At 42.1% G+C, this 22,000-nt stretch overlaps 1 protein-coding gene across 2 annotated transcripts in view; it reads left to right on the top strand.

Moving 5' to 3' along the window:
• The first annotated feature begins 2,479 nt into the window (after positions 1–2,479).
• The window catches only part of LOC138295425 (probable G-protein coupled receptor 75), a 55,237-nt gene continuing 35,716 nt past the window's right edge, over positions 2,480–22,000 (top strand). The window contains exon 1 of one of the 2 annotated variants that reach the window (XM_069233718.1): positions 2,480–2,592. The gene's annotated coding sequence lies outside the window, so the exon portion shown is untranslated. The remainder of the gene's footprint in view (positions 2,593–22,000) is intronic. The other variant, XM_069233719.1, reaches the window with a different exon arrangement.

Here is a 22,000-nt window from a genome sequence, read left to right as displayed (position 1 = left end):
ATGATTTTCCACTGTACTGTCAATGTGCTCGTAGCTGAAGTTCTTTCTCATGAGAAACTGCTTGCTAGAAGACGATGTAGTTGCTAGTGGAACAATGTTTAGTATAATGTGCATAAGACTGACCTTCCCAGGAGAAGACAATGGATACACTGACTGGAGTATAAGCTGCAACAATATTGATACTCAACAAGCCTTAAGACGGGAGGTGGAGAAGAGGAGCTAATCGTTGACATGTCAACCATGTACTAGTAAAATTGTAGATTTTGAGTTTTAGTTTCATTGGACAAAGTGTGAACATACAATCCCCTGACCAATTAGGATGTGGGAAGTAGTTTTAGGAAATCTAACTTATCCAGACTGCACGGAGAAGAGAGAAGCCATTCACCCTATTCTTCTAGAGAGTTTAGGCCATTATTTTCCAGACTGTCCTAAGAAGAGACGTGTTTAACTTTACTGCTTAGAGAGACTGCTTTTTCTGAATTTTGATGCTCAATCCTGATGTATTGCTGACCAAACTGATGTCCTGTTGAAGAAGACTGTCACAGGTTGCTGAATCCCATTGAGGACAGGTATACTGCCGTTATTACTGATTGTTATGTCTACTTGCTTTTGTTTCTAGGTACCAACCGCTCTTTTGATAGAACCATAGATGTTTTTTCTAAATTTGTGTGCCTAAATTGTTTGAATTAAACTCAAACATGCTATTCTAATCTGGTGTTAGTTAGGGTTCTCACGGATGGCGTTTACTACATGTAATAACAGTTGATGTATTTTCTTTGCTGAATCTAAATGTATGTAATATCATTTGTACAGTTGTTTTTGGTATTAATTTGTACTGTAACCTTGGAATGTGGAGTAGCTCAAGCTTTGATTAGACTGCAATTCTTTCGCTGCTTTGGACAGCCAGTCTTGTTCCTGTATGTTTATCATTTGATTTTGAGATTGGGTTATGTGACATTAGGATTGTTAATATAGGGAAATAAACATTCTAACTTTTACATAAAGGTGAGGTTATTCATGAACGTGAGGGCATGGTGAGTGGCAATTACTGACTCTTATTGATTAATGTTATTGATTATTGATCTGCATTGGTACAGGATATATGGTGGCAAAACTCAAAGCGAGTCAAAAGGTCCATCGGCCTATTCGCGTCTTCCTTGTAAGTTTACTTAATAAGTCTGACGTTCTAACAAGGTCTAGATAGGCTAGGACATGAAGCCTGACCCTGGCTCAGCTTGAGATCTGTTAGAACCTTCAGCCCATAACCAGCCAAGCTTTCATGTGGTTTCTGCTTGCCTGCCTCTACCTTGGTTGTGGCATTACTGTCAGAGCTGGCAGATGGGGAGCCAGGTTTGAGTCTGAGGGTTGGCTCAACATCCTGGGATTCTGTGCACATCATTTAATTTCTACATGCTTATAAACAATGCATGTGACCCTGTGTAATGCAACTGCTGCACATGTACAGTGCTCAGCCTTTGGGTCCAGTTTGCGATGTATTTAAAAAGTGCAGATAATTAACTATGCTGTAAAAACAATGCTTAATAGAAGGAAATACAAATAGACCCACTTTCATATGTACAAACTGACACAAGAAAACCTGGACAAATCGCGGCTTCCCCCCTTAAGTTGTGAGATATTAAGCACTTTATTTCACCAGAACATGTCTTTATTATCGAGTATGAAAGAACTTTCCGATACAGGAGTTCAGACTACCAGTTGTTCAAAACTAGCACTTTTAATAATAACTTCTCAGTATAGTGCTATAAAGTGACTAATTCATGTTAACGAGTCCATATGTTAAAGAAATTTATGAATTTTGAAGTGACTATCATATTTCGCACAATGTTTGTTGTGTGATTTAAGTAAATATTTTCAAGGCTTGGTTCGGACTCTAAGATGGAATTCACCCGTGATTTTTTTCATGAACACACTGACAAAGACACACACAAACTCATCTCTGTTTTGAAAGCCCTCCCCCCCTCGGTTTTACTAACCAAGCTACACCAATGACTGAAATTAAGAGAAATACCACTACATGTCCTACCGGCCCGGCCTAATCTCCGAGAGTGGACAGCAGCCAAAGGACTTGCCCAGTTGTCAGTCGTAAACCGCCCGCGAGAGGATCCCACAACTGCACACTCTGCTCACCCGTTGTACCCACCCTCCTCTCCTCCCTCCACTACAACGGCGCAGGGCAACACCCGAGTCGGACGAGCACGGCCTAGGCTGTCGTCACCTCAGAGCCGCGCGGCCCTCACGACAAACGCAACCCACTCGCCAAGCAGAGCAGACCCCCGACTACGCGATGACAGCTCCGAGAAAAGCACGTGCGGACGCCACAGCCAATGGGTACTTCGAAATTCTGTGTGCTGTCCTAGGATTGGTTGAGGGGAGCGGTACACCCAATGCTCTTATCGCAGATCACCTTACACATTAGCCGAACCCTTTAACTCCAACAGGGCACTCAGAATATGTTGAACCGTGGGATTGGTTGTTGTGCAACCCGGAAGTACCTAGATTACGGCCAAATGACATCCGTTAAAAGATCAACAACGGACGATGGAGGTTTTGCGGAGTCCCTGGATGGTCTCCGTAAGTAGCGGACCTCATATCATGTATTCATAACTTACTAAAGTATGGATTGTGCCAAATATGTATCGTTGCATCATGCACAGTTGCAGAGACACGCTATTTCCTACTGCATGCACCAAATTTATTATGCTGCAATGAATTGACGCACAGGCGCAACTAAACAGTATTTTTTGCAGTTTGCACTAGAACGCATATAATGTATGTGACCTGTGCGCACTGCGGTTACCGGTAGCACCGGATTACATCTACACAATTTTTTCTAGTATGCAGCACGAATATTTATTGCGTTGTGTACTATAGCACGCCCCCCAGTATTTTGTGCGTCATACTACGACCCTTGGTAGTGTCCTGCCAGGGTTCAGTCATGGCAGTAATTTAACAAGCATTGGCAAAGCCAATAAGTCTCTCCTTTGTGACCTATTGACTTTGCCAATTGCTTTTAACTCCTAATGCTGTGCAGCGGGTCAAAGTAAAGTTGTTCTTTTTAGTGGCCGATCCGAATAGTTTCGGTGAATGAAAAGGACATGTTTAGAAGTGTATGTTTTAACAGCAAAGGGAGGGAAGAGGAAGCTACACTTTTGTTCGAAGTCCAAGCAACATGCGGAGGGGGCGGGGTGCAGAAGCAATAGAGGCTTAGGGGCTCGAAAGCAGCAGTGCGTGCAGGAGCAAAAGCAACACAGAAGGCAGGGGTTGGTGGGAGGAATTGGGAAAAGCAACCATGCAAGAGTGGGGCGGGTAGAAGCAGTAGGTCAACAGAGAACAGTAATGTGTGTAGCCGGAGAAATCTCCACAACTGAGACTTTTATTGCATAATGAAAACATTCTTCGCTATTGTGATTTAAAGTTTCAATTCTATTAAGGACAGGGAGGCGAGGATTATGCAGTCCTTTCTTCACTTTTATTAATACAGCAAGTTCAAAGGTCAAAATAAAAAACATTGTACAATACTACAACTCCAATGAGGTCAGCAACGCAGTCATGGCAGGTCTAGAAAAATCCATAAAAATGTTACTAGACCTGTTGGTCGAGTAACTTGACCTACTTGACCTAATTAGGACATTACAATGTTGTTGACCTCATGGGAGTTGTAGTATTGAACAATGTTTTTCATTTTGTCCTTTCAACTTGCTGTATTAATAACAGTGAAGAAAGGACTGCATAATCGTCACCTCTGGTCCTGTCATAGAATTGCATGTTTCCAGTCAAAGTAGATGTTATTTAAAATAAGATATTTATTTGCAGCAGAGCATCAGAGTCGCATTGTGTCTGCACAGCAGCTAATTCAGAATGAAACATTCTGAATTCTAAACAGTTAATGCAGAGTGGAGCAACACAATTAATTATGAACACATTCTCCAGTTACACAATTATAAATAATAGGCATATATAATTTAAGAATGTTATCACTATGATGATCATAAACGTAAATATCTCTGTATGTAACCATCTTCGTCCCTAAACAAAACTGTTCACTAAACAAAATTCTTGTATTTTACTGGTGCATGTCTCACTCGATTAGTTTCCTTAACTCTTGAAGCCTGAAAATCACAACCAGGAAAATTGTTCTTATTCATCAGCAAATCCGCATTTTCTAAACTTTGTCTTTCTACTGTACATCTATCATTCCATTCAGATTTGTCAATCCTGAGAAAGTAATTATTTTCTGAATCTTTTCTCCTATCTAACATAATCTCTTGGGTTTTTGCCACACGTCTAACATTCCATACTTTGCCATCTTATGTGACTACACTATTGGTGTTCACCTTTATTACTTTCAGTGCCTTGCCATATTTCGATGTACCTTTTCTCAAAATTCCTGGCACCCGGATTCTTACCCAATCACCCACCTCAAACTTGAGTTCTTTCACCTTCCAATTAGTCATACCATGTCTTCCTCTTACTTTGTATGGCCCCCACCTTCCAGGCCACATTCTCAATATTGACTACCTCGGTTTTTTTTTCTGTTTTTTTTCTTTTTGCCCACGTGTTTTTGAAACACCATGGACACAATTGAGAAACCGTCTCCCTCCCTTCTAACAATTTGAAAGGGCTGACCTCTGTGATAGTATGAGGTGTTATTCTATACAGCCATAACTTCTCTCTCAATACATTTTTCCACTCACAACCACATTTTCTAGCATACATTATCCTATCTTTTAGTACACTATTGAATCTCTCCACCTGTCCATTTCATTGAGGTACATAGAAAGCTGTGGTGATATGCTGTATTTTACATTTCCTGAGAAAATCTTCCATTACTTTAGATTTCAAGTGGACACCATTATCCGTTAACACTTCAGGATAACCTTCTTTTGGAAAAAAGTATTTGAGAAATTCAATGACTACACTGGTTGTTGTTTTCCATTACAAACTTAATCTTGGGCCACTTGGAATGATAATCCTTGAGTACTAAAGCAAACCTAGCATCTTGTGGCAAGGATTAAAATGGACCGGAAATATCCAAAGCCAGTTTCTGCCATGGAAACTCTGGCCATTTCACAGGTTTCAAAGGCACAGGGGATACTTTCAAGTGACTTTGTTCCCTTTGCACAGTCATTAAATTCTCTCACCATTTTGTCAACTTTACTAACCTGGCCACCAAAATGTTTCGTTGATAAGTCTCTTCATGGAAGACATTCCTAAATGCTCTTTGTGAGCCAACCTCAGAATCACATATTGCATCACTGCAGGTGGAATACACTTGCTGTCTTTGAAAAGCATTCCTCCCTATATCACCAAATCTTCTGCAATTTTCCAGAAGGGTAGTATTTCTGGAGACAATTTGTCTTTTCATAGGCCAACCTTCTATAATGTACTTTTTAACTTCTTGCCATAACACATCTTTCATTTCATATGCTATCCATAATTTCTTATCAGTTCTTTCAAATTCATTCTCCACAACATCCTTAATAGTGGGAATAATAACTAGTTCGCCATTGAGTTCCACCTGCTCATCACTGCTACACAGCAATCTGCCATAACATTATTTTTCCTGGCACATATTCTGCCTTCAAACTATTCTCTTGTAGCCTCGAGGTGAGTCTTGCAATCCGAGCAGTAGCATTCCATTCTCCCCCTGGTGATACAATGTTAACTAATGGCTTGTGATTAGCTCTTAGAATAAAATGAGACCTCCATACATAATTACGGAAGTGCTCGATAGCCCAGACGCATGCTAATGATTCTTTTCCAATCACTGCATACCTCCTTTCAGTGTTGACTAAAGTCCTTGATGCAAAAGCTACATTCCATTCATGTTTTCATATCTTTGGGACAAAACTCCTCTCAAACCTTGCAAAATTGCATCAACTGTAATTATGCATTTCTTTCCTATACAGAATAGTTTTAATGTGAGAGCATCTAAAATATCTCTCTTGATCCTTTAAAGTGCATGTTATTGCAGTTCTGGCCAATTAAATACCACATTCTTCCTTGTCAACACATGTAATGGTTCCATTTTTGCTGCAAAGTCTATAATGAATTACTGTAATACTCGCACATGCCTGCGAATGAACGCAACCTTTCCTTGCTGTATAGTGCTTGTGCGTTCACTGTTGCATCAACAAGTGATTTTTTGGGGCATCACATAATCACCAGACAGTGTGTCCCAAATATTCTACGGAATCACAAAATAGTTTACATTTATTTTTCTTCAAAGTCAGACCATGTTTTTCTAACCTTTGGCACACATCTTAAAGATGGGTCATATATTCACGATGATCATTTGAAAATATGAGGACATCATCCTGAAAGCATTTCACAAACTTGTCCATCTCCTTAAATATGTGGTAAATTGCCCTTTGAAGCACTGACACCGCTGAGGCCAACCCAGAAGGCATTCTATTGAATTGGAACAACTTATGCAGCGTAAGAAATGCTGAATTGTGTTTAGAATCCTCTGTTAATTCTATTTGGTGGTATGCAAATCTTAAATCCAGATTGGAAAATACAGTTGTTCCCTCCAACATGCATACTACCTCATTAATATTAGGAAGATGATGACAATTCACAATGAGATTAGCATTTATATCTCTCAAGTCAACACATAATCTCAAAGAGTTGTCTCTCTTCCTTGTTAAAACTATTGGAGACACCTAGTCCGAAGGATCAATTTTTTTCACTAATATCTTCTCTATACATCTCATTTAGCATTCCTTTTAATTCGACTTTTACATTGATGGGAAGATTCCTCAATTTCTGTTTCACAGAAATCACTCCTTCTTTCATTTTAATTTTGTGAAAATAACCCACCAATTTTCCCAGTTTGTCTGTAAACACAGGAAATTTTGAAATCATACTTTCTCCTTCTCTACTGTCAGCTACTATTGACACTGGTTCTTTCTCCTGGGATTAAGGATAATGCCCAGTTTCGCTTGATCCTTCCAACCAAGTACATTAACACCTTTCTCTGCAACATATAATTTGACTTGAGTCACTCTGTCTTTAAAATACATATCAACCAATAATATCAATGGTGGAGCCATCAAAACCTTTGGCTATAATATCTGATTTCTTTAACTGATATATATCTAACGCCTCAGCAAGTTTCTCATTGAAGTAATTTCTAGTAATAATGGTCCATGGAGAACCTGAATCAGTCATGAGTTCCAAGGCAACATCCAAGATCTTTAATGTACACTTAGGTTGACCTTTTACTTCATGTTTCTCCTCACTTGTTTTAATATTTTTAATGGACAATACCACTCCTGACGTACGCATCTCCAATTCGCCGCCATCACATTTCTTACTTTGCGCTCTACTCTCTTCCATATATAATATTTTTCCTTTAGGGCGTGTGTTGTTCTTTTTTGTATCTTTGCAGACTCGGGCAAAATGTCCTACTCGGTCACATTCACTAGATTCTTTTCCAATTGCAGGACACTGGGGACATGAGGCAATATGACTGATATTGTCACACCTCTAACATACAGTTTCTTTCTTAGTAATATTTGGAAAGCTTGCACTATTCACTGCAGACACATTCTCTTCCTTTTGATTTATAGCACACACTTCCTCACTATTGCAACCTTTTTTGACACTGTAGACATCAATTTTTCAGATTGTTCCAATGCTTTTGCAGTAGCAGTGGCATCCTGCCATTTCGGAACCCCCAAGGTCCATAATTGTTCCTGTATCTTTTTACATGTACCACAATCTGATCCCTGATCATTTAATCAGTCATTGCCCCAAAATTGCCTGTGGTAGAAAGAGCTCTTAAAGCAGTGAGAAACTCATCAAATGACTCTTCTTCCCTTTGTGACCTAGTATAACATTTGAACCTGTTTAAAGCAATACTAGTGGTAGGTTTAAATCTTGATTCCATTCTTAATAATGCTTCTTGATATACATCAATATCCCCTTGACGTTCCATCTGAGGTAATGTCCCAAAAACCACTTACCCTTCAGATCCTAAACAATGTAGTAGTATATTTTTCTTCCTCTCGGCATTCCTACGTTCACCATCTGTGGCTTTCATATAGGTTACAAATTCTTATCCATGGTATCACTGGTTCCCTTTGTTTTGCAAGAATTTAACTTGAGGATCAAACTACGTGTTTGACTTTGACAGAGTCCTTACAAAGTTTACAATAAAGAAAAACAAAAAAAAAAGTAGTCATCGTAGTCAAAATGTTGAATGGCCCTGCAATAAAATGTACATACATTAAACAAAACAAAGTAACATAAATAAAGTAGTCTTCATTGTCTAGTAGATGTGTGTGGATAACGTTTTCTTACACAGATGGAAGGTTGTCCTATTTTGTCTTCCATGAATTACTCAGTCCTATGTTTATATTCGTTACCATCTTAGTCCTTTGTCAGTGAAAGTGACAGTATCAGTGTAATACAGTCGGTCGTCTGCAAAACAGCCTGGAAAAAAATTGGTGTTGAAGTAAGAAATATTGTGTCTGTAATGCATTAAATTATATTGAAAGTCTGTGCAGGCAAATAGTGATCACTACTTTCCAAAGGAGCGCCCATCTTCTGACGAGTGAGAGATTGTGCGCGTAGATTTCCACGAGGAACGTGATTAGGGCTTATGTAGACAAGGCTGGATCGCTTTCTATGAAACCTAGTTAACACGCATGTATACAAGGCTTAAATGATGCATTAAACATTCTACAAGAGTGAAAGAAATTGCGTGAGTAATGTTGAGTGTTTCCTTGCCCTGCTAGTAGATTCATCGCAGTCAGGATTCCTCAATAGCGCACCTAAAAAGGGTAAGTACCACAATCCTCAACATTGAATAATCCACTATGGAAAAGTAATTCCGTCAGATGTGCCGAAAATGTTTTCTCCCGAAGAGCGCAAGTGAACCCGTGTCGAATAATAGGCTTCAATACAGGTCCCACCGACAACGATAAAGAGTCACAGAAGTTAACAAAGCTGAAGGAAATAATATCCTTAGGCTGCGTCGTGAAGAGAAAATATGCCAAGAAAAGTCTTTTAGCAGTTAGAAAGTGACGACAGCAAAAAAAAAAAAAACCTCTCCAAAAAGTACCTTTCCTGTGCTGCGTAAAAATGCTGTAGATGACAGTCCTCTTTGGGCCCTCCGTGCCAAATTTTGTTGAATAACTGCAGATTTCCAGTTGAAGTAGATGGTTTTTAAAATAATATATTTATTTGCAGCACAGCATCAGAGTCGCCTTGCGTCTGCACAGCAGCAAATTCAGAATGAAACATTCTGAAGTCTAAACAGCTGGTGCAGAGTGGAGCAACACATTTAAAAATAAACACATTCTCCAGATACAAATTTATAAATGCTAGGAATACACAGTAAATATAATTGTAGGAATGTTACATAACTATGATGATCATATACATAAATATCTCTGTGTATAACAAAGAAGGCTTGAAAACAGGCATACTAATGCCATGCTTTACACAAAAGAAAAAATAGTGTTTGAAAAGTAAGCAGTGATGGTGCTTGAAAAGCAAGCAGTGATGCCAGCCAACCAACTAATTTGTAGAGAGGCACTGTTCCAAAGAAGTGACCAACACAAAATGTACTATCTGGAACATGAATAAGAAGCAGGCAAATGCAAGTGACAAGGAAAGCCATTTACTGGTAATTAGTGGGCGGGCTACAAGCCCCTCTGTGTTATAGGTAAGCCACAGTATGGCTTGCAACAGACAGCGCATGTGCAGTCTAGTAGGCTCAACCTAAAAATTACTTTGAAGTTTGCCCTTGCTGGCCTTTATAATCATGCCATTAACTTTACAGACAAAAAGACTAATCAGTTTCTCAACGATCACTGTTGAAAAAAAACCTTCAAGGAATTCCTGTCAGCGCTGCATTTATTGTCTACATTTCACATGTTTTGCCTCCTCTTTCATGTGACATAGGGCACTTGCCTAGTGCGTTACTGTGAACAGACTCATTTCTAGGTGTGTGGGTGGGTTGGCGATGGGTGTTCGTAGTGGCGCATGGTTGATAAGTCTAGAGTTGAGGCTCAAGGTAGTACAGATTTCTCACAGAGTCTGTCAGGGGGTCATAGTGGTGTTCCACTATATGCTTATCCTACTACAGTATATGCTTATCCAGTCTGCTTCTTTGTAGAGCGTGCAGTGTTATCCTCACCTGTGTGCCAATTGTAATTACAATTTTACGTGAAAGTTTGTGAGGGAGGTGTGCACAGCTGTTGAAGTATTAACAGCATGGAATGAAACGAAAATGCTTCAATTACAGGTGGTGAGAGAATGTGTGTGGGAGAGAGGACATGATGAAAGGGAAGTGACAGAATGGAGGACAGTGATGGAGAGAATGTATGCAATATTGAGATGGAAGGTTTCAGGAAGGTGCTAGTGGACAGTGTATGCTGGTATCTAACAGAGTGAGAGTTATAGAGTTTTAAGTGGAGAAGAGGGGTGTCTGTGGTATTCCATAGACCACTACCCCTTCTACAGAAATAAGTAATTTTTAATTATCTCATATTTTCAAAATTGAAACATTTAGTTCTAATTAGTCAACACAAAATGATTGTTCTTACTTATCTGCTAAGCTAATGAGCACTGGCAAAGCCAATAGGTTTCGCTTGTTTTAGGGTTATGTTTGTTGTTGTGTGATGTGTCTGGATGCAGTAACAGTAAACTGAGAGAGAAACATTCAAATACTGGTTAGGTGTTTCAGATGATGCTTAGTTACTCTTGTTTGTCCACACCCCTTTTAGAGATTTTCCACATTTTTACAGTACTGCTTAAAATGCTGCATTGTGATGTGCAGTTACTGTTTTTGTTACAGTATGCACAGGAACATACCTATTGTATTTGGAACGCTATGCACAGAAGTTACTATTGCTATAATGTGCAGTGCAACTCGTATAGAGTATAAACTGTAGTTACTGTTTTCTACAGTATGTGCAAGGGCAGTTATAGAGCTCTTGAAACAGTATGCACAGAAGTTACATTTTACTACAGTATTTAGTGAGACATATCTACAGTATTCTGTACAACACGCAGTGCAGTTAATAAGCATTAAAGTATAATACAGTATGAACATTTTATTGTTTAGTACAATATGTAGCATATAGTGGGGTATATTTGCAATATTTACCACAGTATCCACTGCAGTAAATATTTACTGCAACATTCACTGAAGGCATATTTCCTACATTAAGAAATGCAGTGAATATTGACCTCAGCATGTGTTAGAAATGGGGTTTCTAGTTGTCCGTCAGTTTACACCACGTCCAAGTAGGGAAACTCACTCTAGTGAGGGTAAGGTGGTAACACTCTTGAGATAGCCCCTGCACACCCCTTTGGTAGCTTGGCACGAGCAGTCAGGCTTATCTCAGAGCCAATGTGTAAAGTATTTGTACACACACACAGTAATGCAGTGAAAATACCACAAAAGTACTCCACACTAGTTTAGAAAAATAACCAATATTTATCTGAATAAAACAAGACCAAAACAACAAAACTCCAACATACACAAGCAAAGATACAAATTTTGAAATATTAAATCTCAGTATAGCACTTAGAAACACAATCACGATGTCCGTGATAGAGTTGTTTCCAACAGTCTGACGCCACTCGCAAGGGAGTACTGGCCGGTAGCGGAGTCACATGGACCCCCTGACACAGTACCCGTCTTTGGTTCCTTACTGCTACCAGGGAGGGGAGGCAAGGCGTGTGGGTTCCATACTGCGAGGCAGGGGAGGTGAGGTGTTGGTTCCTTATGGTTGCAGGGGAGGTGCTGTCACATCAGTTCCTTACGATCTGGCGGGGTTGATGAATCCAGCAGGTTAAATCATGCGGAGTCGACCTTGCAAGGTCTCGATCACACAACAGGGCCACATGTGCTGTGTCGACATTGGGGACATGGCACTTAGGACTCGTGCTGTGGTGGTAAGAGGCGCCGCACGGCTTCAGTCACGGTTGTTGCATTCAGCGGCTCCTGGTGCAGGCAGTGGCTCGGAGTCGCACATCGGCTCCAGTTCCGAAGTCGCTCCGGAGTGAATGCACTTGCTTTCTTCTTGATTTCACCAGAACTCACTTCCAAGGGCCCATAAACTGGATTTGGCACCACTTTGCAAGTCAGGACTCTCAGCAAGAAAGCCCAGGTGCTGGCAGATGAAATCTTTAATGTCCCAGAGACCTCTAACAGGAGGCAAGCTCAGTTCATGCCCTTGAAGAACCTTGGAATGCAGGATGTAGAAAGCAAAGTCCAGTCCTTTCACTCCCAGGGATGAAGTAACAGCAGCAGGCCAGCACAGCAAAGCAACAGGCAGAGTGTCAGGTCCTTCTCAAGCATCTAGCTCTTCTCCCTGGCAGAATGTCCTCAGTCCAGAAGTGTTCTGAAGTTGTGGGGCCAGCAGTCCAATACTTATATTAATTTCTGTCTTTGAAGTAGACAAACTTCAAAGTAAAGTCTTTGTAGTGCACAAGGCCCTGCCTTTCCTGCCTTGGTCCCAGACACACTCTAGGTGGTTGGACACTGCATTGTGTAAGGACAGGCACAGCCCTATTCAGGAGCAAGTGTCAGCTCCTCCCACCACTCTAGTCTAGGAAGACCCATCAAGATATGCAGGGCACACCTTAGTTCCCTTTGTGTGACTGTCTAGAGTGAATTCACAACCAGCCCAAATGTCATTCTGACCCAGGCGTGTATTCCACAGTCAGGCAGAGGTACAGAATGTTTAAGCAAGAAAATGGCAACTTTCTAAAAGTGGCACTTTCAAATTTATAATCTAAAAACCTACTTCAACAAAAGATATATATTTTTAAATTGTGAGTTCAGAGACCCCAAACTCCACATCTCGATCTGCTCCTAAATTAAAATATATTTTAAGGCAACCCCCATGTTAACCTATGGGAGAGATAGGCCTTGGAATAGTGAAAGCAGAATTGGGCACTATTTCGCTATCAGGACATGTAAAACACACCAGCACATGTCCTACCTTTTAAATACACTGCACGCTGCCCGTGGGCCTATCTTAGGGGTGCCTTACATGTAATAAAATGGAAGGTTTGGGCCTGGCAAGTGGTTGTACTTCCCAGTTCAACATAGCAGTTTAAAACTGCACCTAAAGACACTGCAATGGCAAGGTCTGAGGCATATTTACAGGGCTACTCGTGGGTGGCACAATCAGTGCTGCAGGCCCAGTGGTAGCATTTGATTTACAGGCCCTGTGCTCACAGGGTGCACTACACTATGGACTTAGAATCAGATATGCCAATCATGGATAACCAGTCATAATCACAATTTACACAGGGAGCACTTGCACTTTAGCACTGACCAGCAGTGGTAAAGTGCCCAGAGTAACAAAACCGGCAAAAAAACGAAATCCAGCACACAGTCAGAAATACAGGAGGCAGATGCAATAAAACAGGGGAAACCACATCAAGGATGCCAGGTCTAACACAGACAATTTTTCAGTTGTGTTCTTCAACAGAAGAATACCCATGTTTCACAGCAGCACTTGGTGTACTGTTAATGAGACATTGGCAACAGATACATACCTCTTGGGGATACTGTTTTAATGTTGCAAGGGATTTATGGGCAACGGAACTAAAGCATGAGCCGCAGGCCCTGAGCTGTCAGGGTTTATTGGACGATGCCCTTGGTGTTTACTGTGATTTGCTAGGGCCACCCATGCTCTTGCACACCTCTTAGATGTAATTTGCCTTTCTATGGTTAAGGTATGGTATGTGGTAGCAGGTTGGATCCAGCATTGCACATTAAAAAACACACACAAATCTCAGTGCCTCGTCAGGAATTTTAATTTTGTGAACCATTTATTATCTACATAGATGTAAAATAGTGCAGCTGCAATGTAAAAATACAAGTTGCTAGCAATGTTTGGTGCCAATTTATGACCCAAAGCACTTTTATACCATTTATACATTGACCCTATGGTCCACGTTATCCTATTAGGGTAAACTCCTTGTGTTTTCAACTACCTTTGCGAGTCCTCAAGATTCAATACTGGGGAGTCGTGTGGATAGTGGTTCTGGCACCTTTCACTGAAAGTGAGAACAATATGGGATCAAACTGCTCCAAGGCTTTTTCGGGGGGACTGGGTGGTTGCTGTAAATGATCTCAACAACAAAGTCCCCCATGGGTACCAAATTCTAGGGGCCCGTATCTTGTACCTTGCTGGACACAGTCAAGATGTTTGGTTGGTGTGGGGACCCACTAGACACAAGGGCCCAATCACTGTTCTGGCTAAGTATTCACTAGGGTGGTGGCTGCAGCTACTGAGACTCTGCCTCAATTTGTGTGAGACAAATGCAAGTCCCTCTGGTGACAGATGTGGGATATGTGGGTTACCAAGGGGCTTTGGAAAAATAAGGATGGTGCAGTTCACCACCTTGCTGTCATGTAATGTGCCTGTCCAGAGGATCATCCTCCAGTGTTGCAGTTTTCTTCATTGACTGAGTGTGGGCAGTTGTCTGCAAGGTGTCTGAGCTCCTGGGTAGCTCAGCTCCTCATGGCACCCCCTTTATAAACTTGGCTGAGCTGGATCTCTGTCTTTGTCTTCTTGGTCAGAGAGCTGATCATTTTCTTTCTCTAAGAAAACCAGTTTCCTTTTCTTCCACATAAGGGCATCGCTGCAGATCTTCTAGGGCTTGCTCCCAAACCTGCAATAAGAGTGGAAAACAGGGCTCTGTTTCTGGTAAAGAATCTTGAAGCTGGAAGTGGTGGCCACTTTCTGACAGCCCAGGTACATCAATAGGGCTGTGTTATCACAATACAAATACTGCTTCAGTCAGGATGGAATGTCTTTCTTGACCTCTTCTATCACCTTCTTGCGCTTCCTTATACAAGGCAAGTTTCAAGGGTGGGTTGCCCTGACAGCCTGAGCCATGTTTCTGTGTTTGATGTGCACTGCATAGAAGACCAAAAGTAAGGAGGCAGAGTAGGATTTAGATGAACTGGAAGAGAATGAGTTTGACAGTGGAACAGATGTATATTGTCCCCCATCCCACCAGGCAGCTGCAGTTTCATGGAAATGACCCACTGTTATATCTCACAGCAGAAATCAGAGTATTCTTCAGCATTGGTATGTTTCTCTGGTCTCAGTGTTATATGAGGCGATGACGGCATCTCTTCCACTCATTGAATCCAATCCTTGACAAAGTACAACACTAAACCTCTCTTGGTCAGTATGTGTGATAGATTTTGTTCAGCATTTGACACAAGAGTTACAACAGCTCCATTTGGCGAATAAGGGCTCGATTTAGAACTTGGTGGACATGTTACTCCGTCACAATGGTGACGGATATCTGGTCCGCCAAAATCTAAATCCTATTGGATATAATGGGATTTAGATTTCGGTGGATGGGACATACATCACTGTGTGATGGAGTAACCCATCCACCAAGTTCCAAATCAGGCCCTAAGTCTTAAAACAGACCTTTGGCACCCTGATTTTCAGGGGGCCCTGTTAGGTTAAGGGGATTTTTTGATTTCCCAGCAGTGCATTTTGTTTTTTGCCCAGTTTGATTGACACAAAATCAAGTAAAGTTTTAGCTTTTCCAGAAGGAATACATATTGGGTCCACACAGTAGGTGAAATTCTTAAGGCTTGCAGAACAGAGTCAAGAAGAGTAGGAGGAGACAGTAAAACTCCAGAAGAGGCACTGTGGCTACTTCAAAGACTACAGAAGTAGCCTCTTCCACCCAGTGGAATGACTGTCTTGTAGCAAGGCAGGAATGAAAAAAGCGCAAGCTAAAAGGTCAAATATGGACTCATGGTAGCCATTACATAATTGCAAGCTTCAAGTTCTTGTAGTAGAGGTGGAGCACCAACACTGGGTCTAACTGCAAAGCCTCACTGGTGAGAACTAATTTGACCAAAACCTGTCTGGGGTTGCCTGTATTCCTATACAGAGGGACCTGGCTTCCAGGGGCGGCTCCTTCGCAATGGTGAAGGGGCATCGCCACTGAACCCCCCCCCCCCCCCCTACCCCCCCAAATCTTAGGCCGGCCAAACACAAATGCACACTTAGGTTTCTCCAACCCAGCTGTGTTGAACAGCAGTGCCGGAGAAACTGCACAGAGGCGGCTCAGACACTGCTTTCATGCTCATGCTGGGGAGCATGTGCAGAAGCGAAGAAGATTGCGTAGCAGCCGGCGGCGGCCGTCAAGATAATTGTTTTTTTTGTTTTTTTCCCTCACTCCCTGTTTCCAGAATGCTGGCTCTCCCCTTGAGATTTGCGCTGGCTTGGCGTTTTGGACTGGAGTGTTTCAATTGGAGCAGGCCCAACTCCAATTTACATATAGCATGTTCTCTTGTCTGGAGTGACATGGGGTGAAAAACGATGGGCTGAAATAATTAGTTGCAACTGGCTGAGACTTCTTTCAAGCATTTGCCCACCGCCTTAGTGTTTTCATTTGTGCAACAGGTATGCACCTTGTTGTGCTACAGATCTCAGGCTGTTCCTCACAGGTAAAGCCTAAGAAGGACGAAACTGGACTAGGGTTGCTTTAATTTGTGAACATGGAAAATTGCAGCACAGCTTGTAGTGTGCCCTTTCCACAGTTTTTATCGTGCCATCTGTAATTTGGCCTTTGCAGGGTTAGCTAGGGCAAGAGAGCAGGCAAAGATGGAGGATTTGGTTATAAGCAAAGAACAGGACTGTAGTTTTGTGTGCTTGCAAGGATAGTGTTGAGCAAGGTTGGGCAGAAGTTGACATTGGTACTAGGACAGCCATGGAATATAGGGAAGACAGGGGACGTGTGGCTTAACAAAAAGGCCCTTTACCAAAAGCAACCCCGTGATCAAAGACATGGGGTGAGGTAGGGCTTACTGGAATTTGCCTAGTAGGTTGACGTGCCCATAACGTACAAATGATACACAAATATGAAAAGAAAGCCTTGTTGCTATGCTGGTGCTTCATGCTGATACCACAAGTCCCCTGAATTTACTCAGAAATAGAAGACTGTTTTCTGCCAACAAATTCCAGTTCAGAGACAACTGTTCAAAACCCCCCCATCTTTATTCAATCTTGTGTTAAAAGCTAGAGGCGATTGGAAGAAATCGTCTTTGTGGACTAAGCCCGTAAAATATAGTTTTGTAAGCAAAACATGAATAAAATATTGTTTTGTAAACAGAAGGGTTATAAGGTTAACTGTCTACTTCCATACAAACTCATAATTATATGTAAGTTATAACTGACACTGAAGGCAGCTACTATGAACAAATCATCATTATCATGAAGGTATTTGAAGAATTATACGAATCCCGATGTACAGCAAAGTAATAGAAGGCACATAACTTATCCCGTATTTAAACAACTTTAATTTTCTCCCAATTGACCAGAAATTACTGCAGCCATTACAGGGACACGTAACTGAAGAAGAGATAATGGCAGCCAAATATATTCAGACTAGTAATAAGGCTTTGTATCATGATGGCTTCGTAGCCTCATTTTATAAAGCATTCTAAGATCACCTGGCAGGATCCTTAGCATAAGTACTTAACTATTTTCTACAGTCTGGTACGGTTACTTATACAATGACTGAATTCACACTTATATTATTCAAACCGGGCAAACTACCGACGTCTGGTGGTTTGTACCACCTGACAGTTTTCTTAAATATCAATGTAAAACCAGCATGGCTAAAAGTTAGTAGTGTGGAGTGCCAGATTGGAGTGGGGGCATACAGTGTTGTAGAGTGGAGTTTGAGGAGTAGAGTTGAGTAGTGGGGAGTAGAGTCCTGTGGCAGAGAGTGTTGGGTGGAATAGGGTGGAGTGGATTGAGGTAGTGGGGTGGATTGGTTTGGAGTAGGGTGAGGTAGATTGGATTGGGGTAGAGTGGGTGAATTGAGCGGAATGGGTTGAATTGGAGAGGGGTGGATTGAAATGGGGCAAGGTGGAGTGGGGTGAATTTGCGTGTGATGAAATGGGGTGGGTGGTTGGGATTGGAGTCATAGGGGTGGGGTGGATTGGAGTGGGATGGTTTTGAGTGGGGGGTAGATTTAACTGGAGTGGGGTGAACTGGATTGCAATGGGGTGGATCGGATTCACTGTATTGGGGTGGGGTTGATTGTATTGGAGTGGGGTGGATTGTATTGGAGTGGGGTGGACTGAACTGGGATGGGGTGGATTGGGATAGAGTGGGGTAGTTTCCGGTAGAGTGGAGTAAGTGGGGTGGAATGGGCTGGGGTGGATTGAAATGGGGTGGATTGGATTGCAGTGGAGATGATTGGATTGGATTGGATTGGATTGGATTGGGGTGTGTTGGACTGGATTTGAGCAGGGTGAATTGGAGTGGGGTTAACTGCACTGAGGTGGATGGATTGGGGTGGGGTAAACTGGGCTGGGGTGGATTGTAGTGGGGTGGATTGAAATGGGGTGACTGGATTATAGTAGGGTGGATTAGAGTGGCGTAGGTTGGATTGACTAGATTGAGTGCAGTGGGCTGAGCTGGGATGGGGTGGATTGGGTTGGGGTAGAGTGGGGTTGATTGGAGTAGAATGGGATGGACTGGATTGTACTGAAACAGGGTTGGGTAGAGTGGAAGGGTGTGGGTTGAAATGGGATGGATGTGATTAGGGTGCAGTGGATTGAGGTGGAATGAAGTGGATTGGATTGAGTGGGGTGGAATAGGGTGGGGTGGGATGATTGAGTGTGGTGGATTGGGGTGGGTTGGAGTAGATTGTGGTGGATTAGATTGGATTGGTGTGGGGAGGATTGGATTGTTATGGAGTGAATTAATTGGAGACGGGTGGATTGGAATGGACTTGGGTAGATTAAAGTGGTTTGGAGTGGGGTGGATTGGCCTGGAATAATTTGGATTAATTTGGACTGGAGTGGGGTGGAGTAAAGTGGATTGTATTGGAATGATGTGGGTCGATTGGATTGGAGTGAGGTGGACTGGATAGTAGTGGACTTGATTGGAGTAGGGTGAATTGGAGAGGGCGGATTGGAGTGAGGTGGGTTGCATTAGAGTAGGATGTGTTGGATTGGAGTGGGTTGGTTTGGAGTGGGGTGGATTGCACTGAAGTAGGGTGGATAGGAGTGGTTTGAGGTGGGGTGGCTTGGATTGGACCGGAGTGAGGTGTACTGGATAGGAGTAGGGTAGATTGGACTGGGTTGGATCGGGGTGGATTCGATTGGTGTAGGGTAGACTGGATTGTTGTGGGGTGGATTGGAGTGCGGTGGATTTGAGTGGGGCAGATTGGTTTGGAGTGGTGTAGATTGTTGTGGACTTGAGCTGGGCGAACTGGAGTGGGGCAGATAAGATTGGGGTGGGTGAGGATGATTGGAGTGAGTTGGAGTGGGGTGAGGTTGGGTGGATTGGGATGGGGTGGATTGAAGTGGGGTGGATTGGGGTGTACTGCACGATTATCTGTTAAAGCATAATTTCAGAAATAAATAATGTCGCTTTGCAATATTTAGAACAATATAATCAGCATCTTTTGAGAAAGGCACCCACGAGCAAAAACAAAAAACATGAGTGCGAAGTGCGGAAATATAACTTGGCAAAGTACTACAAAAAAAAAAGGTTAGCTATAAAAAATAGCAAAGCTTTTGTTTGTCCTGCTGGGTACGTTTTTGCCAGTCATAAGCCTTCTGTTTTCAGGGGAGTAGGAGTTAAAAAGAACAAAATAGTACCTCATTCACGTCTGGAGCAGCGGACGGGCACTGATAAAGTGGAATCAATCATTGCCTGGTCCCTGCTCCACAGAGAGGAACAGAAATGATTCCTGGCCTGCAGTGACGAATTACGAGGCTGTAAACAAGAGTGCCATGCAAGCCAACAAATGTTAGGCAACAGGTGGGCATCAATCCCTTTTCTGTACACAACAGAGTCGTACATGCGAGACGCATGCGCTAGAGCATGCACTCACAGGCTCTGCCTCAAAAATGTACCAGTATACTGGCAATCTAGTTAAATCCTATATGACTCACTTTAATATCTGGCTATAAGTCTGTGTTAATTGCAAACAGGTAGCTATGGAGCACCATGCAGCTATCAGCGGATAGATGTGCTCGAACAAACAAACACATGGTTGATCTTGTTGAGTTTTGATGCTGAGAAAGCATTTAACAGTTATATGGAATCTAATATCAAAATTATTGGACAAAATGGGCCTTGGACCCACACTGAAAAAAATGTATACTTCCAAATTATCAAAAACCATAAAGCAGGTTTAGGATTAAAAGGGCATCGTAAGAGAGTATAATGTTATCTAGGAGTTCAAGACAGAGCTGCTCCTTGACACCCATAATCGTGGCTCTTACTATGGAACCTAACAACTCTGACACAGGCCTTCAACTCAATGATGGGCCTTAGAAATGAGCATTATTTGCTAATAATATGCTTTGCTTTCTGTCTCTACTGGAACACAAACTGCCAAGACAGATTACAGAAATTCAAACACATTCTCAAGTGTCAGGATTTAAAAACTCTTCCAGAATACATACGTTGTTAATTTCACTTGTACAATAGGCATAATTAAATACCTTTGTGTACATTCACCCCCATCCACTAGTAAGTTTTCTAGTGGAAGCAGGTGAATGTACACGTTGGTTGGTTGGGTTGATTGCGTTGGATACTCTTTAGAAAGATATAGATAGGTGGGGGCAACTAGAAAGCTCCTGCTGCGGATCCGTCACTTGATTAAAAATTAATTTTGTACCTAAACTTTTATATATAGCTCAGGTGCCACCACTAAGGGTTTCAAAACTAGTCTTCACATCAATAGAACAAATCACCAAGAGTATCAAGGGAGATTTTAGCCAAGCCAGAGCTTGAGGGTAAGACAAGATTTCCAAATTTTGAAAATTATTTTGTAGCAGCCAATTTGCATCCAGCAATGAAACGGTCATTACGACAATTCTTCAAAGCATTAACAAAGGCAAGTGGTGGGCGGCCAACGCCAGACCGTTTGGCTTTTTTTTTTTTTTTTCATCTGGTGTTAGCCAAGACCTTTTGATTTTACTAAAATTATGTTTATAATTTGGAGGTTTACAGACAGACATTATGCATTAATCTGCTGTAGTGCCATTCACATGTTTCTTCTACCCACTTCAGCATTCCTCATGGGGTGCGTCAGCCTACTTCAGCGATTGGCTGACTTCGCTGAATTATCATGTGCTGCTCTTTCGCAAGAAGCACGCAAACACACAGAGTAGTTTCCTTTGGTGCCAGAGACTACTAAGGTAATGTGTGCTTGTTTTAGATCAAAAATGTTATCACCTTTTAGTAAAAGTTTCTTTTTTAGATTGAGGAGGGCCAGCAGCTTTCCTAATGGTAAAACTTTGCATAAAACCATGGCAGACAAAAAAAAGAATTGACCAATCCAAAAGAGTGGCAGCCAGTGACGGACCTACTAACTTTGCCAAAGCATGTTTGCCGTGGCAGTTCTGCATGAAGCATCGCTATCCTGGCAGATTTTTCTGGTGGCGTGCTACAGACAATCCACTATACAACTTAAGTAAGAGGGAAGGCTTTTCCGAGATAATGGGATTTGGCAAGAGTCAATTCTGGCGTTGAATATTTTGTGGAGTGAATGGTCCTTGGTTTAGGGGCTCCAGGCCTACGCTGCCCTGTTTTTTTGATGGGCTAGTGCTGGTCCCTGTGGTGCTGTTGACGAGAAACCCTACTCGCAGTCAAGGGTAAAGAACACCTGTAGCATATTTCAGCCCTGAAAACAAACCTGCCTGTGCACATGCTTGTTTTCACTAATAGCAGTGCCCTTTCAAAATGGCTGCTAGAAATCCTAGTCCTTCTTTCCTATTAGCTGGTCCACAGTGCAGTCCTACTTAAGGACATGCAGCTTCCAGTCACCGGCAGTGTCAGTGGTGTGATCCTGCATGGCAAGCTCTGCCTGGTAACTACCACAGCAAGCCTCGAACACAATAGACTGTGAGCAGCATCTTTGGTGAATTCATTGCCGAAAGCTATTCTGCCAGTACAGCATCACACACTTCTTTTCGCTAGTAGAAAACAGTGCT

The sequence above is a fragment of the Pleurodeles waltl genome, chromosome 5 (genome assembly GCF_031143425.1).
Source record: "Pleurodeles waltl isolate 20211129_DDA chromosome 5, aPleWal1.hap1.20221129, whole genome shotgun sequence".
NCBI lineage: Eukaryota > Metazoa > Chordata > Amphibia > Caudata > Salamandridae > Pleurodeles > Pleurodeles waltl.
Note: the sequence above shows the minus strand (reverse complement) of the source record. Positions and strands in the feature narration are given on the sequence as shown.